At 49.4% G+C, this 15,726-nt stretch overlaps 1 long non-coding RNA gene across 6 annotated transcripts in view; it reads right to left on the bottom strand.

Moving 5' to 3' along the window:
- The window catches only part of LOC140620684 (uncharacterized), a 50,978-nt gene that overhangs the window by 17,286 nt on the left and 17,966 nt on the right, over nt 1-15,726 (bottom strand). For 3 of the 6 annotated variants that reach the window (XR_012020396.1, XR_012020400.1, XR_012020398.1), the window contains 3 exons: nt 15,187-15,361; nt 14,566-14,705; nt 12,482-12,562 (listed from right to left, as the gene is read on the bottom strand). This is a non-coding gene — a long non-coding RNA (uncharacterized lncRNA). Of the gene's footprint in view, nt 1-9,729; nt 9,859-12,481; nt 12,563-14,565; nt 14,706-15,186; nt 15,362-15,726 lie in introns of all 6 variants that reach the window. The other 3 variants (XR_012020397.1, XR_012020402.1, XR_012020401.1) reach the window with 2 other exon arrangements.

Here is a 15,726-nt window from a genome sequence, read left to right on the forward strand (position 1 = left end):
GGATATGAAATCAATGTGCAGAAATCCACCGCCTTTCTACACACTGATAATGAAGCAGAAGAGAAATTAAGAAAACAATCTCATTTACAATTGCACCAAAAATAATAAAATATCTAGGAACAAACTTGACCAAAGAGGTGAATAACCTATACTCTGAAAACTATAAAATACTTATGAAAGAAACTGAAGATGATGCAAACAAGTGGAAGGACATTCCACGCTCATGGGTTGGAAGAACAAATATTGTTCAAATGTCTACCACCTGAAACAATCCATAGATTTAATGAAATCCCTGTCAAAATATTGGCAACATTTATCACAGAACCAGAATGATCCTACAATCTGTTTGGAACCACAAAAGACCCTAAATAGCCAAAGTAACCTTCAAAAAGAAAAACAAAACTGCAGATATCACAATTTCCGACTTCATGTTACATTTCAGAGCTACAGCAATCAAAACAGTATGGTACTCGCACAAAAACTGACACACACATCAATGGAACAGAATAGAAGACCCAGAAATAAACCTCTAATTTTATGATCAATTAATCTTCGGCAAAGCAGAAAGAATACCCAATGGGAAAGAAGTGGTATTGGGAAAACTGGACAAGCTACATCCCAAAGGATGAAATTGGACCACTTTTTTACATCATACACAAAAATAAGCTCAAAATGGATTAAACATCTAAATGTGAGACCTAAAGCTAGAAGTCCTAGAAGAGAACCCAGGCAGTAATTTCTTGGACACCGACTATAGCAATATTTTTCTAGATATGTCTCCTGAGGCAAGGGAAACAAAAGTAAATATAAACTAGGGGGACCACATCCAAATAAAAAGCTCTGCATATCAAAGGAAATAATCAACAAAACTATAAGGCAGCCTATAGAATGGGAGAAAATATTTGCAAATGCAAATATTTAGTAATAAATATTTAGTAATAAAAATAAAGAACTTATACGACTCAACACCCCAAAAAACAAGTAACCCGATTAAAAAATGGGCAGAAAACATGAACAGACATTTCTCCTAAGAAGACATAGAGATAAAAAAAAAAAAAAAAAAAGAAGACATAGAGATGGCCAATAGACACATGACAAGATGCTCAACATCACTCATGCTCTGGGATGAGCAAATCAAAACTATGTTGAGGTATCACCTCGCACTTGTCAAAATGGCTAAAGTCAAAAACGCAAGAAATAACGAGTGTTGGCGAGGATGTGGAGAAAAAGGAACCCTGGTGCCCTGCTGGTGGGAATGCAAACTGCTGCAGCCACGTGGAAAACAGTATGTTTTTTTTCCTCAAAAAGTTAAAAATAAAATTACTATATAATCCAGCAATCATACTACTAAGTATTTATCCCCAAAATACAAAAACACTAATTGGAAGGGATACAGGCTTCCTGAGGTTTACAGCAGCATTATCTACAATAGCCAAAGTGTACACAGATTGATGACTAGATATGGAAAATTATATATATATATATACACACACACACACACACGATTATATATATAAAAATGGTGTATATATATACACACACAAATGGGATATTAAATATATATTATATACACATAATGTAAATAATATATATTATGTATATAAATATTACAAATGCATATATACATAAAATTATATATACACACACACATATACACAGTGGAATATTACTTAACCATGAAATAGTGAAATCTTGCCATCTGCAACAACACGGATGGAGCTAAAGAGTTCAATGCAGGTGAAATAAATCAGAGTGAGACAAATACCATATGATTTCACTCATATGTGGAATTGAAGAAACAAAACAAATGGCTAAAAGAAGGTAAGGGAGAGAGAAACCAAGAAACAGACTCCTAACTATAGAGAAGAAACTGCTCATTGCCAGAGGGGAGGAGGTGGGGTTGGGTGATGGGGTGAAGGGCACATGTGTCCTGATGAGCACTGAGTAATGTACAGAGCTGTCCAATCACTGTATCATACACCTGATACTAATATAATGCTATATGTTAATTATACTGGAATTAAACTTTAAAAAATCTACTGATCTGATTGGTGATAATGCTATCTTACTGTTTTAATTTTGCATTTTTCTAATTCCTAATAAAGTTTCATATAATTTCACATACTTATGGACCATTTGTATTCTATGAAGTGCCTCTTATTACCTGCCCTTTTTTTTTTCTATCGCATCATCTATTTCTTATTAGTTTGCAGCAGCTCTTTGTATTTTATGGCTACTACCTTTTTTTGTTTGTTTGTTTTGTTTAATATGTTGCAAATATCTGCTGAGTCAACAGCTTGGCTTTGGGCTTCTCTCCCTGTATCCTGTCCCTGGCAGTCTGTAAGTCAACTTCTCCCTTCATGGCTGCCATGTCTTTGCTTAGGCTGATCTTCTCCATCCTAAGATTTAAAAAAAAATTCTCTTACACCTTATCCTGATACTTTGATAATTTTCATAGGTCTTTAATCTCTCCAGAGTTAAATTTTATGTTTGATGAGGAGAAATTTATTTTTTTATATGGGAACAAATTATACCCAAACCATATACTGAATTATCAGTCCATATTTTCCACTGATTTAAAATATCACATTATTGGTGATAGTTCCTTATTTTCCTTCCACTGACCTTTTTGGGTATTCCTTCCCAGACACCATTTATTTTAATTTCTGTAGCTTTTCTTTTTTTTTTTTCAAATGTATTTTTATTCCTAGAAGGGCAAACCTTCTCTAAGAATCTTTAAAATTTTTCTTAGCTATTTTTGTGCATTTGCTTTTCCAAACAATTTCAGAATCAGTTTGATACTGTACAGAATTCATAATTTGGGGAGTATTGGCTTTAAGATATGGAGTCTTCCCATTCAGGAACAAAAGAAGTGTCTCTGCTTATTACACCAGAATTAAGGGTCAATGGGATGAGTGTCTCACAGGAGAGATGGAGAGCCCTTTGGGAACGTGAGTTTGGAAGAGCTGTGTGCGGACAGCCGCTGGGAAGGAAGCAGGGCGGGAACAGCAGCCGAGGTGACTGGCCTTCTGGGAGGTGTATTTGCCAACAAAGGCCCTGGAGCGGTGGCTGGGACAGGGCAGCACCTGCTGGTGTACTAACCAGGGTTAATGATCCTTTAGGATGAGCACTGGGTGATATGCTATATGTTGGCAAATTGAACTCCAATTTAAGAAAAAAAAGACGCTTTAGCTTTGAGGTCAGTTCTAGGTTCACAGCAAATCAGAGCGGGAAGCGCAGAGATGGCCCCAATAGCCCCTGCCCCCACTGTGCACGGCCTCCTGTGTGCACATCCCCTCCTGGCGTGGGACACATGTCGCACCTGCTGAACCTACAACACGCAAGCCACTGTAAGTCCATCACGTGGAGTCCTCTTGCCGTCACCGCCCTAGCATCCTCTGTGCTCCCCATTCACCCGCCCTCGTCCCCAGAGCCTGGCAACCACTGATCTTTTTACCATCTCCACAGTCCTGGCTTTTCCAGGATCAGGCAGCGTGTGGCCCTTTCAGATCGGCGCGTCTGAGTCAGTGGTAAGCACCTGAGACTCCTCCGTGTCTTTGCATGGCTCATTGCTCACTTGTTTTATTGCCAGTGGGTCATCTGCTGACCGGACTCAACAGTTTACCCGTTCAACTCGCTGACGCGTGCCCTGTTTGCTTTTAGGGTTTGGTAATCCTGAGTGTCTCCGTATCGTCCGTGTGTGGCTTTCTGCACAGACAGACGTAGGTTTCGGAGTCTCCGATAAACCAAGGGGCGTGGGCTGCGTGGCACGGGGAGAATGTTCGGTCTCCTAGGGAAGGGCCCGGCCACGCCACGTCCCCAGCAGTCCACCACATGTGAGGAGCCGTGGGGGGGGGAGCACGTGAGCTGCACAGGACTCGGGGTTGGGATCACAGGCTCTGGTGGACGTCCAGCCCCGAGACAAGAGACCTTGAGAAAAGGGAGCACTCAGACTTCTCGTGTCCAGGACAGGACCAGCGTCACCGACTACAGCTGGGTTCTCCTTCTGCACTTCCATGGAAGGGGCCGAGCCTGGGACAGGAAACACGCCTTCGGATGTCACAACAATCACCGTCTTGGTTCTGCTCAGACCCACCCCTTAAGGACCTCGGTGCCTGGGGGCCTCGGAGGCGCAGTAGCAAAGACTGTACCGTGGAGCCTTCCTTTGGGAAAATTATTTTCTTTCTAAAAGGACATTTCTTCAGTGTGTGGAATAGACTTCACCACACTAAGAGCTTTGGAGGACGAGGGTTTGTGGGGAGCTCATCGCCCTCGACTGGGGCACGCCACCTCATCCCACGTAGAGGCCATGCCTGGGGAGGCCTGCTCTGGAGCCAGAGCTGGGGGGCTCCAAATTTGGGGATTGATGGGCCTGGAGGATGTTGGATCTCCCTGCTTTGCTCGATCAAGAAGGCTCAAGGGGGCAGGCGTCCACTCAGCGTTCGCTCTGATGGAGAAAGTGATCCTGGTCATTGCTTTTTCTCTTGGAACTTTTCTAATCAGAATGGATCTTGCTGTCAGGAGGGCCAGAGGCCATCAGAAGTGAGCTATGGCGAAGGTGATTTCCTGGACAGGCAGACGCGTGGAGCCCATGCACTTGGACTTTTTTTTTTTTTTTAGTCTAACAAGAATCAATATTTAAGATTATGCAATGTCCATACCAGCCCGAAATAGCTGCCAACCCAAGGACAAGGGTTGGATAATTTACAATGCAAGGAATCCATTCTTTTTGAGAGGGGGAAGGGAAAAAAATCAAGATTTAAGCTTTTTATCCTGGGCTGAACTTTTCTCCTCCATTCTTAATGGCACCGGACGTAAATAAACCATCCATTTTGTTTTGTACGAGAGGTCTCCACTTTGCAGAGACTCCGAGGAAACGACAGGCCGGTTTCAGATCCTCAACCTGCACGGGTCTGAGCTATAACGGCCTTGTAAACAACGCTCATTTACATGTTTCCAACTTATAATCTTGTCCTTTAGTCTAATCAAAATCCGCTCTTCTGTTCTTCTTTGCTCCTACAATCAGCAGAGAAAGCCGTTTTATTGTCAGCTACTAATGGTTCCTCTATCCCATATTTTTAATGTGAAGATTAAATATTTATAAACACCTCGTCAATAGCATCCCATAGCCGGGCCCTCCCGATGTGGGCTGCACTGGCTCACTCGGCAGCAGAGGTCACAGGTCAAGGGGCCGTGGACCTGGGCTGCTGCTACAGGGTGGGGCTTGTTCCTCAAAGAGCCTGCCTCCTGGCCAGGGTAAGTTTCCTTTGTCCGCCAAGCCGGGAGGCCCTGGCCTCCGCCACCCTAGAGCTGACCTGCCAGGTGACCTGCCTGGACACGATCCAGCTCGGGCTGTCCTTGGTGGAAGCCAAGAGGCACCAGCACTTTCCCACCACCTGGTAGTGCAGGGCGGATGGGATTTGAGCAAAGAACCAACCTGGCTGGGAGTGGGGGTGGGCAGGACACTTCCCACCTCTCCAGGGGCGCAGGGAGGACCACACTGGTTCCTGAGGGCAAGGGGCAGGAGCCCGACCACTGGTACGAGACTGTGTCCATCCCCCCTCCACCTGCTCCTCTCCTCATCTCTTGGCTCCTCCAGAGTCGGCGTTGATGCTGACACTGTGAGTCATCTCCGCCCCGCAGACAGGTGGCTTGCTCTTCACTGTCTGACCTCTGGCTGAGAAGGGGCAGCTGGCTCTGAGGTGGCAAGTGTCCATGATCTCAGGGCTGTCCAGACGGCTGCATGAGGCCCCAGAGCGGCGGGTGCACAGAGAAGGTGTCTGTGGCAGGTCTCTGCCTCCTGAAGGGGTGGCACTCTTGGTGACAGCGTGGGGCTGGGGGCTGCTGGGAGCTGGGGTGATGGGCACGGCCGGGGTGACCAGGCCAGGGCGACGGCCTGCATAGCTGGAGTGCTATGCTGGGGGTGGGGTATGGAGGGAACCCCAGGTCCTGGGTTTCAGACAGGAACGGGCACCCTGTGCGCTTCTGAGCAGTCCGGTCACCGTGAGGGCAGGCTCCAGGGGCCAGCATGGCAGATGGCGAGCCAGCACAGAGGGGAGGCAGGGAGGCAGGCAGGCGGGGAGCAGAGCCAGGAGGCTGCTGCCGGGTGGACAGACGGATGGTGCAGCCACCCCAGGAGACAGAGGCGAATCCACACCAGCTGCTCCACACGCGTCAGCTTGGGGAACCCTTCGCACGAGCCTCCCAGCACCCTGGCAGGTGAGCAGGGCTCCCCCCATGCCAGCCAGAGCTCTTGATCCAGAGGCAGCGGCCAGGGAGAATGTGGATGAGGAGGTATGAAGGCCAGGAGGCAGCTGGGCAATCCGGAGCACAGCGCGCCACCCCAGGGACTCTAAACGGGGGCAGTGAGATTCGCTGGTTTTCCTCACCTGACCTTTAACAACCTGGGACGGCAGAGGCCAGTGGGCCGGGATAGAAGCCCAGGTGCGGGGGTGGGGGGGCAGGATGGCCTGGGTGCGTGTCCCCAGCTGGACACAGGAGAAGCTGCATCCTTGTGCCGTTGTGAAGCCTGGAGGGGGGACAGGGACTTGGCCTCCGCCACCGAATCACAACCGAACACCCGTCAAACATCCGGGTCACGCCGGGAGTCCCGCATCCACCCCACTGCTGGTGACCTGGCGGCAAGAGGGCAGAGACAGCCTCGCCCATGCCTCTGCCTTGAACTCCCCTCCACGCCGTGCCAAGTGCAGAAAGGAGCCAAGTCCACCTCCGCTCCCCACGGAGCCGCCCACCGGGGAAGGGCCCAGAATCCGGCCTGTCCTCGGGCAGCTCGTCGTGGGGACGGGCAGCCTCCTCGCCCCACCAGCCCAAGACGCAGAGCAGGGCCGGTGCAGGCCATGTGCCCGCCCCCCACCCCTGCGCATCGTGAGGCTCCGTGGGCTAAACAACGTCCACACGAGAGCTTTGGAAACTGTAAAGGGCTGCCCAAGCATAAAGACTATCCTTGGTTCCAGGCATGAATGGTGCTGGGAGCTTCCTCGAGCACCTGGATTGGGGCGGTCACGGCCCTTCCTCAGGACAGGCCAGACGGCACCCACACGGAGCGAGACCAGCACAGACCTCTCGTGAGCAGGACGGGTCTGGACTCGCAGCGAGCAGGGCTGCCGCCCCAGCAGACCGCAACTCCGCGAGGGCAGGACCCCTCCTGGGTCTCTCGCGTGGACGCCCCGCCAGCAAGGGGCGGACACGAGGGCGCAGCCCGCACCGCAAGTCTCCACGCATCCGACGGGACGGCGAGGGGGCCAGAGCACGGCCAACGTGACACGCTGAGGGAGCGGTATCGGTCATCATCGAGACACAACTGCCGGCCGTCCCCGGGGAGACACAAAACGAGCCGAGCAGCCTGGGAGCACATGCGCCCCCGGTGGGCCTGGCTCGGGGGAGGGCCGGCTCCCGTAAGCGCCGCAATGATGATGAATACGTATTGATTTCTGCAGGGCCTCTCCGGAGCCCCAGAGCACTCCATGCACTTATTGGAAAGTGCCTGAAACCAAATTGAAGACAGGCCCAATGAGGAGAATCAATCCAAACGCTAAGGGCATCTGAGGGCTTCGGAGCAAATGGGGAGAGACAACAGGTACTCAGCCGCCCCCACTTCCAGACACTTAAGGAAGACACTTTGCCCCACTCCGCTCAATAGCCTGCCGTTGCCTAAGCTGGAAAACTGAAATTTAGAGGTCAGGGTGTGCACACGGAGGGGGCGTGCTTGGTTTCAGGCAAGGACTCGGAGCGGCCTGCAGATTCGCTGGCCCCGGCGCCCCCGCCCTGGCCTGGCACCGCCGGGGTGCCGGGGGCCTGCTGGGGGAGCCCTCCTCCACACCCACTGAAACCACTTTCTGCAAACAAAACCACTTTCTAACAACTTTCTCCTTGGAAATAATTTCAAACTAACAGGAAAGCTGGCAGAAGAGTGTAGACAACGCCCCACACTCCTTCCCCCGGGGGCCCGGCCGCCAGCGGCATCATTACTGACCTGCCTGCCCACGGCTGTTTCCCCAACCGCTTGGGAGGACGCTGAACCCACCCTGGCTCTTGGTCCCCAGGTACTTCCGCGGGTGCTTCCCGGGGCCGGAGCGCTTCTCAGGTGGACCTGCCAGCTCGCAGCCTCCGTGAGCGTCGCTCTGACATGGGGTCTCCTTCGCCCGTATGTCCCGTCCCACGTAGCACCTTCCCTTCCGCTGCGGGGTCTGGTCTAGGGCAGGGGCTGCCCTTCGGTGCCGTGTTCTTCAGGCTCCGCTCCCCTGAGCATCCCGTCTCCTCGGACACTGACAGTTTTGAAGAACGCCGGTTTTCACAGCAGCTTTCAGCCCGGGCTGCTGGGCTGGAGGAACGGGTTCCATGTCCCATAAACACGGGGACCAGACCTTGCCCCGGCCCTCACTGTGACCACGCCGTCTAGAGCCCAGGGGGTTGGGCCTGTGGCTACCCAGCTGCAGGAGCCCCCCGGGTAGGGGTGAGGAGGGCAGAGGGTGTGCACGTCTCTGGAGGGTTTTTTGGGTCACCAGCCCCTTGGCTTATAGGGCAGCTTTCCCTTGAGGTGTGCAGGTGTCTGTGAGGCCCATGGACCACTGTCCAGCTCAGCACTCAGTGCACCAACGCATGGCTGAGCTGCACCCTCAGAATCACTCATGAGCAGGGCGCCAGGGGGGCTCTGTCGGTGAAGCATCTGCCTTCAGCTCAGGTCATGATCCTGGGGCCCTGAGATTGAGACCTGCATTGGGCTCCCTGCTCAGTGGGGAGCCTGCTTCTCCCAATCTCCCCGTGTGTGTGCACGCACACACATACATCCTCTCTCTCTTTCTTAAAGAAATAATTTTTTTTTTTTAAGAAATAAAATCTTTAAAAAAGATTCACTGATGAGCAAGGATGCTGAGGAGCCCATTTCATATCCGGCGGAGAGGCAACTTAACCAAGACTGGTATTAAGTGACCTTGCTCTGTTCTTAGGATACCCCCACCCCCACTATACCCAGAACCCAGGAAACAGAAGCTGGTGGAGTCTAGGAAGCCCGAGTGAGCAGAGTAGACTCTGCAAACAGCTGCCTTTTTCTTACCTTGGGTAACAAGACAGAGGGGGTTCTGAAGAGAGAAACTAGAAGACGCGGGGTCAGGAGACAGAAGACAAAGTCTAGCTGATGCAGCGCTGGCCCTGCCCTGTCTGCCTGGGCTGACCTGGCACCCTGGACACCCGGCCGAGGGCCCTGAGGGGCCCGGCACCCCCCTGGGGGACCAGCCTCTACCTCCTGAGGAAGGCAAGAGCAGCTGTGAATGCAAAGGCCGCAGAGGCTCCGGCGGGCTGGCCACCCCTGGGCTGCCCCCATGTGCCCCGTCCAGGCCTTTTTCACAGGGCGCTGCAGGACCAGGCCCCCGAGGGCCACAGCAACTCTGAATGGCCTCCTCCCTTGTGTGCTGCAGGCTCCATCTCAGGAAGGCCCCTTACAAGATGTGTCGCTATTCGATTTTCAGGAGTTCCCTTAAGCAGTAGCAAAGGGAGGGAGGACACGGGGAGGAGAGCGGGCATGTGCTGGGAACGGGGTCCGTGGAGGGAGAAGCAAGAGTGGGCGGCGAGCTGCTAGTCTGCACAGAATGAGCACAGGTTGTGTTCCCCAAAATGCTCCCTGCCTGTGCTGCTTCGGGCATGAAACCCCAAGCAAAAGGGGTTTGGTATTTCCTCTGCAGAATTGTATATTTGCAAGGTGCCAACTCTTACCACTCTGAGCCTCACGCAGGGAGAAGGCATCCTTTGGAAGTGACCTCTGCCCTGCACATTCTGGAACATGGTCCCAGTGCGGGCGAAGTAGGCGGAACAAGCACGGTGATGTTGAAGACCCGCCAGGCCCTGAAAAGATCAATGAGCTTGAGACACACTTCGTGTGACAGGCTGTTTCCTGACTGTCACAAGCAGTCTTCCCATGCTCCTCTGCAGTGTGACTTCCCCCGACATCATCACGCAGTGGGGCCTACATCCCCGTCTCCTGAAACGAGCCACGCTGTGACTTTGACCAATAACAGAACATGGTGGATGTGAGGTTGTGCGAGCTCGTGGGCCTCTAGTGTGTGCAGCCTCTGTCCTCGCCCATTCGCTACACAGGCCCAAGGCTGCCATGTGAGGAAGCCTCTGGAGTAGTTGGCGGTGGGGGGGTCAGGTGGGAGAGAACACAGGTGACCCATTGACAGTGAGCAGCAAACACTGGACATGTGCACCAGGCTATCCGGGACCATCTGCCCCTTCGGCTGGATGGACCACATGAGTGAGGAACAGCCCAGCCCAGCCCCGGAAACATGAGAAATCAATCATCACTGCTGGAAGTTTCTGTGGGGTGCCACCCCGCAAGAATCTAGAGCACAAAGAGCTGGTTTTAGGCAGCAGGTGGGGGCTGAAAGGTACTGAGGAGACATGCAGAGGGGGATGAGCAGTGAGGAGTGGCCGGGAGAGCCGCAGCGTGGCCTGAACCAGGTGGTGGCAGAATGAGCAGCAAGACTCTCATTGGCAGTTAACGTGGAAAATAGGAAACGTGCCTAAGCTTGTAAACATGGGTAAAAGCATTCCTAGGTAGGCTTCTGGGAGTACCAGTTAGCCGCCTACAGCTATGCAGGGCGAGACGCAGAAGACAGAGAGGAGCTAAAAACAAAAAACAAAAAACAAAAAAAAAAAAACCCAAATGGCCCCCCACTGAGGACCCCCCCCCCCCAAACCCAACTGGTGTCTGCAAGTGGGATTGAAAGAATATAAGTACATCAGGATTACCTACTGAGTTCAAAAAATAAATGTACTTCACATTTTCAGTTTCAACAGTCAGCTAAATATTCCTAAACAAGAAATGGACTCAGAGTAGAGCCTGAATCGAGAATATGACCATAAAGCCCCAGAAAGATAGGAAGCAGTGCCTCACAGACTTTCTCAACAAGGGAAAAAGGGCTCCTCAGACTCTGAGCACTGGCTTGTAGAAGCTCACAGAAGCCTGATAATACCCAAAGTAGAGGCAGGTTCATCTTGGACAGAATGACTTTGGGGGGAATAGAGGAAATTCCAACAAGATTCCTAGGAGGCCTACAACACTTTTAAGAGAATAATACTAATGAGAACACTAGTAGCTTGGACCAAAAAGGGCAAACACCAAAGGAAGAGATGCTTGTGGGCCTCCAGCTCTATCAGAATCAGATGCAGAGAGCTACTGATCTTCAAAACATGGGTCCTTCGTGATGGAAAAGAAAGGACCTCCAGTGAGCAGAACAAGAGAACAATGGACAGAACAGGGAACTAGGAAATCCTTCCTGGGAGCAGAAATGGGCCTTAAGGAGTATCTCCTGCCTCTGCAGTTGGGGCCTCTGACAGCCTGGTCCATCTGGATCTCAGAATTGGTAAGGACCAGGGACTTCCAAGTGCTTCATTCATGCTGGCCCTGTTTGTGGGGTGATTTGGTTAGCTTAGAGATCTCTGGATTGAGGAGTCACACCAGAGGAGGAGTGTGTGGATCTCCAGATGGACCTGACGTAGATCATGGGAACCTGGCCTCTGAGTCTGATGTCCTAACTGGGATAAGCGTTTTGGGCATCCCGAGATGGGAGAAAGAATATGGCGTGTGTAGGAAGAACACAGTTTGCGGCCAGATTGTGGAATGTGACAGATTGAAACCATGGCCATGAATTCCTTCTTCGCAGAAGGTATGTTTCTCTGCAATAAAATTTTGCCCTGTCTGCCATATATATCTCAACTGTATTAAATCGGGGCTGACCTGGTGATTTTGCCTTGGTCAACGGAATGTGGCAGAAGTGATACTGCATGAATTTAGAGCCTAGGACTCAGGTTGCCCTGGGACTTATGCCTTTGCCCTCTCTGAATACTGTCCTGAGACCAGGAAGCTCGTCCAACCTACAGGAGAAAGCGGCCATGTGACTGAGAATGGAGGGGTCCTCCGTGGAGAGCTGGTGTCGTGTGCTGAAGATGTGAGTGAGGCTAATGCCCATGTCCAGTCCTGCAGGCCCTCCTGCTGAAGACAGCCATGTGGGGGACCCAGGTGGAACCAGACGAGGAAGTAACCAGCCAACCTATGGGAAAAGTGAAATAATCACTATTGTTTTATGTTACTCAATTTTGGGGCAATGTGCTATGCATGAATAGAAAACTGTAACACCTACCATTGAGCAAAGACGAACGAAAAGTAAACATGAAATATTAGTATCAGGAATGAGGGAAAAAAAAGACATTGTACATTGAGGGGGTATGTACTACTGTGAACCTCACTGTGCTTGAAATTTAATAACTTAGACAAAACAGATAAACTCCATAGAATATAAAACTAGAACTGACACAAAATAAATAGAACATGTAAATAGCCCTCCATCACTTTTTAAAATTGCCTCTGTAAATAAAGGCCTTTTCACATAGAAAACTCCAGGCTCAAAGAACTTCAATGGTAAATTCTACTGAACATTTGAGGGAGAAACAAGATGAAACTTACCACACTGTCTCAGAGAAGAAAGACACAGCTCTTCCCAACACATCTTAGGAGTCCAGCAAAAGCCAAAAGCCTGATATCAAACTTTGATGACAATGAAAGAGGAGAAGAAAATTATAAGTCAATATCATTCTTGAGCAGAAATACAAAAATCCAACACAAAATAATAGCAAATTAAATCCAGCAAAATATAAGAAGCATAATATGTCACAACCAAGTGAGTTTATTCCAGGAATACACGGTTACTTCAGTGTTTGAAGATTAATTGTAATTTAGTACTTAGCAGAGTAAGAAAAACACCATAGAATCATCTTACTAGAGGCAGAAGGAGCATTTGATAAAATAAAACTCATTCAACCCACTTATGAAAATTCTCAGCAAGCAAGGAATGGAAAGGAATGTCCTCCAGGAGGTAACAGGCACAGAAGCCTGTGTCTGATGTCATGCTCAGTGTCAAGATCTGGAATGATTTTCCCCTAAGAGGAGGAACATGGCAAGAGTGCCTTCTTTCCACTTCTATTCCACACCAACCGGAGGTCATAGCCAGTGAAATAAGGCAAGAAAAAGAAATGAAATGTATTAAAAAAATGGGAGAGGAAAAAGTTAAACTTCTCTCCACAGCCAATACTATTCTATGCAGAGAAAAATCCTAAATCTAATGGAAAACTGCTAAAACTAGTTGGTGAAGCTTTTAAGGTTGTGAGATTCAAAGACAAACTAAAAATGTTAATGAGCCAAGGTCAGGCAGTAGGAGAAGCTGTCACAAGTTGGAGGGGACTACGGAGGTGTGGCAACCAAATGCCACAGGGTGTCTTGGATTGGATCCTGGAACATGAATGTTAGTGGAGAAATCTGAGTGAAGTCCTTAGTTAATAGTATTTACCACTGTTAGTTTCTTAGTTTATTTCATAAACTAAGCACATTGTAGTGCTACAACGTAAGATGCTGAGAAGCTGGGCCCCTGGCATATGGGGACACTTTTTTTTGGGGGGGGGGGACACTTTTTAATATGTTCATATATCTCTCTTTTTAAAGATGCATTTATTTATTTATTTTTAATTTATTTTTATTTATTTATGAGAGAGAGAGCACGCAGGGAATGAGAGAGAATCTCAAGCAGACGCCATGGTGGGTGCATGGCCCCACGTAGGCCTCAATCCCACGACCCTGAGATCACAATCTGAGCCAAAAACAAGAATTGGATGCCTAACTGACTGAGCCATCCCTGCAACTCTCTTTTAAGCCTAAAATTATATAGGGACTTTAAAAACATGGAAGAGGTCAGTGGTGTCTTCTTGAGCACAGCACAACTAGTGTGGCCCTGGAGGCAGGAAGGGCAGGGGCACCTCCTCTGCCAATTTGTTGTTTGTGTCTGAGAGCTGTGCCCAGGCACTCAGCTGTGAACTTTCTTCCACCAAAGACTCTGAAGCTACTTAATACCCCTTAACATGTCTGTTATTGCCTAAAATAATAGTAATAATCACCACTAAGAAAATGTAAAGGCCAGCCAGACTGGGAGAAAATATTTCTCAGAGGAATTGCTTCTAGAATATATGAAGAACTCCTATAACTCCATATCGGGATGACAAATGTAAAAAATGAGAAGGAAGCAAACAGCCACATTACCGAGAAGACATAAAACAGCCAGGAAACACAAGGACGAGCTTAATACCATGAGTCATCCAGGAAATGCAGAATAAAGCAATAAAGCCACCAAGATTTCACTTCACAACCATTAGGGGTCAAATTAAACACGGCAACAACGCTAAATGCTGTATATATTTCTGACGGGTTTGTAAAAACGGTTCAACCACTTTGGAAAACTGAATGTGTCTATAGAGATAAATATGCATCTACCCAGCAACCATATAAGATAAGCACATGCCCGCAAAGGACTTGAACGAGAATGTTCACAGCAGATTTATAAAAGCTGAAAACTCCTGTCCGTCAACAAAATAACGAATGAACAAAGAGTGGTACATTCTCACGATGGAATATTAATCCGCAATAGAAAATGAACTTTGGAGGCGGGCAACAACGTGGCCAAGTATCAACCATTGTGCTGAGTGAAGCAGCCGGATACTAACCAGCGCACAGCGTGGGGCATGGGTGGCGTCGTCTGCCTTCGGCTCAGGTCATGATCTCAGGGTCCTGGGATCGAGGCCCACATCGGGCTCCCTGCTCAGTAGGGGGTCTGCTTCTTCTACTTCTCTCTCCTACATAAAATCTTAAAAAAAAAAAATAAACAGGGCATAATGTGTGCTCCACCCCCAGGAAGCTCATGGGAGAACCAGTCCACAGCCAGAGGCAGAGCAGAAATTCCCATGGGGCGGGGATCACTAGGAAGGGGGCAGGTGGGAAGTTTCTGAAATGATGGAAAAAGGGTCTTTTAAAAATGTTTGAATATATACATCATACATATACATATACTATCATGTATGTTACATATTATATGTCACACATTATATATGTGTGTTTGTACATAAACAGTTGCCATTTTACGATACAGTTCAGTGGCATCAAGTACATTCACAAGGTCCTGCAACCATCACCGCGGCTCATCTCTGGAACTGCTGTTTAATCATCCCAAATGACTGAACCACACCCACACCCGTGACACACTCCCTCCTCATCCCTCTCGGGCTCCTGGTCTGTCTGTGAACCTGACTGTTCCGGGCACCGTGTAAGCGGAATCCAGCCGCACTGACCTGTGTCCGGCTTACTCCATAACGTCTTCAGAATTTGTCCACGTTGCAGCTGCTGCCCGGACTTGGTTCCTTTTTTTCAGGCCGACTGGTATCCATGGGGTGGATGTGCTGCATTTTGTTTATTCATTCATTTGTCCATCGATGGGCATTTGAGGTTGTTTCCACCTTTTGGCCACTGTGAATAACGCTGCTATGAACATGGGTGTGCAGATATCCATAAGGAAAGTTCTGTACCTTGATTGGATGTTAGTGACACAGGGTACACATTTTCAAAACGCATTAACTGATAGGCAGAGCCTCTGGGAACTACCCCAGGTCTCTCAGACCCTATCACCATAGGCCGTAGGTAGGGTCTCCCACCCCCGATGTACACCTGCCGACCACCCCCCTGGGGGGGCTTGGGAGGAAACCCTCTCCTCCAGCCTTGAGCTAGGGCTCCCTGCCTGCCCCTCACACCACCCAATCCAGCCCTCTACAAGTCACCTGCACACAGGGAATGGCTAGCCTTCCCAGGACACCCTGCTGCCTGGCCCCGTGCAC

The sequence above is a fragment of the Canis lupus genome, chromosome 29 (assembly GCF_048164855.1).
Source record: "Canis lupus baileyi chromosome 29, mCanLup2.hap1, whole genome shotgun sequence".
NCBI lineage: Eukaryota > Metazoa > Chordata > Mammalia > Carnivora > Canidae > Canis > Canis lupus.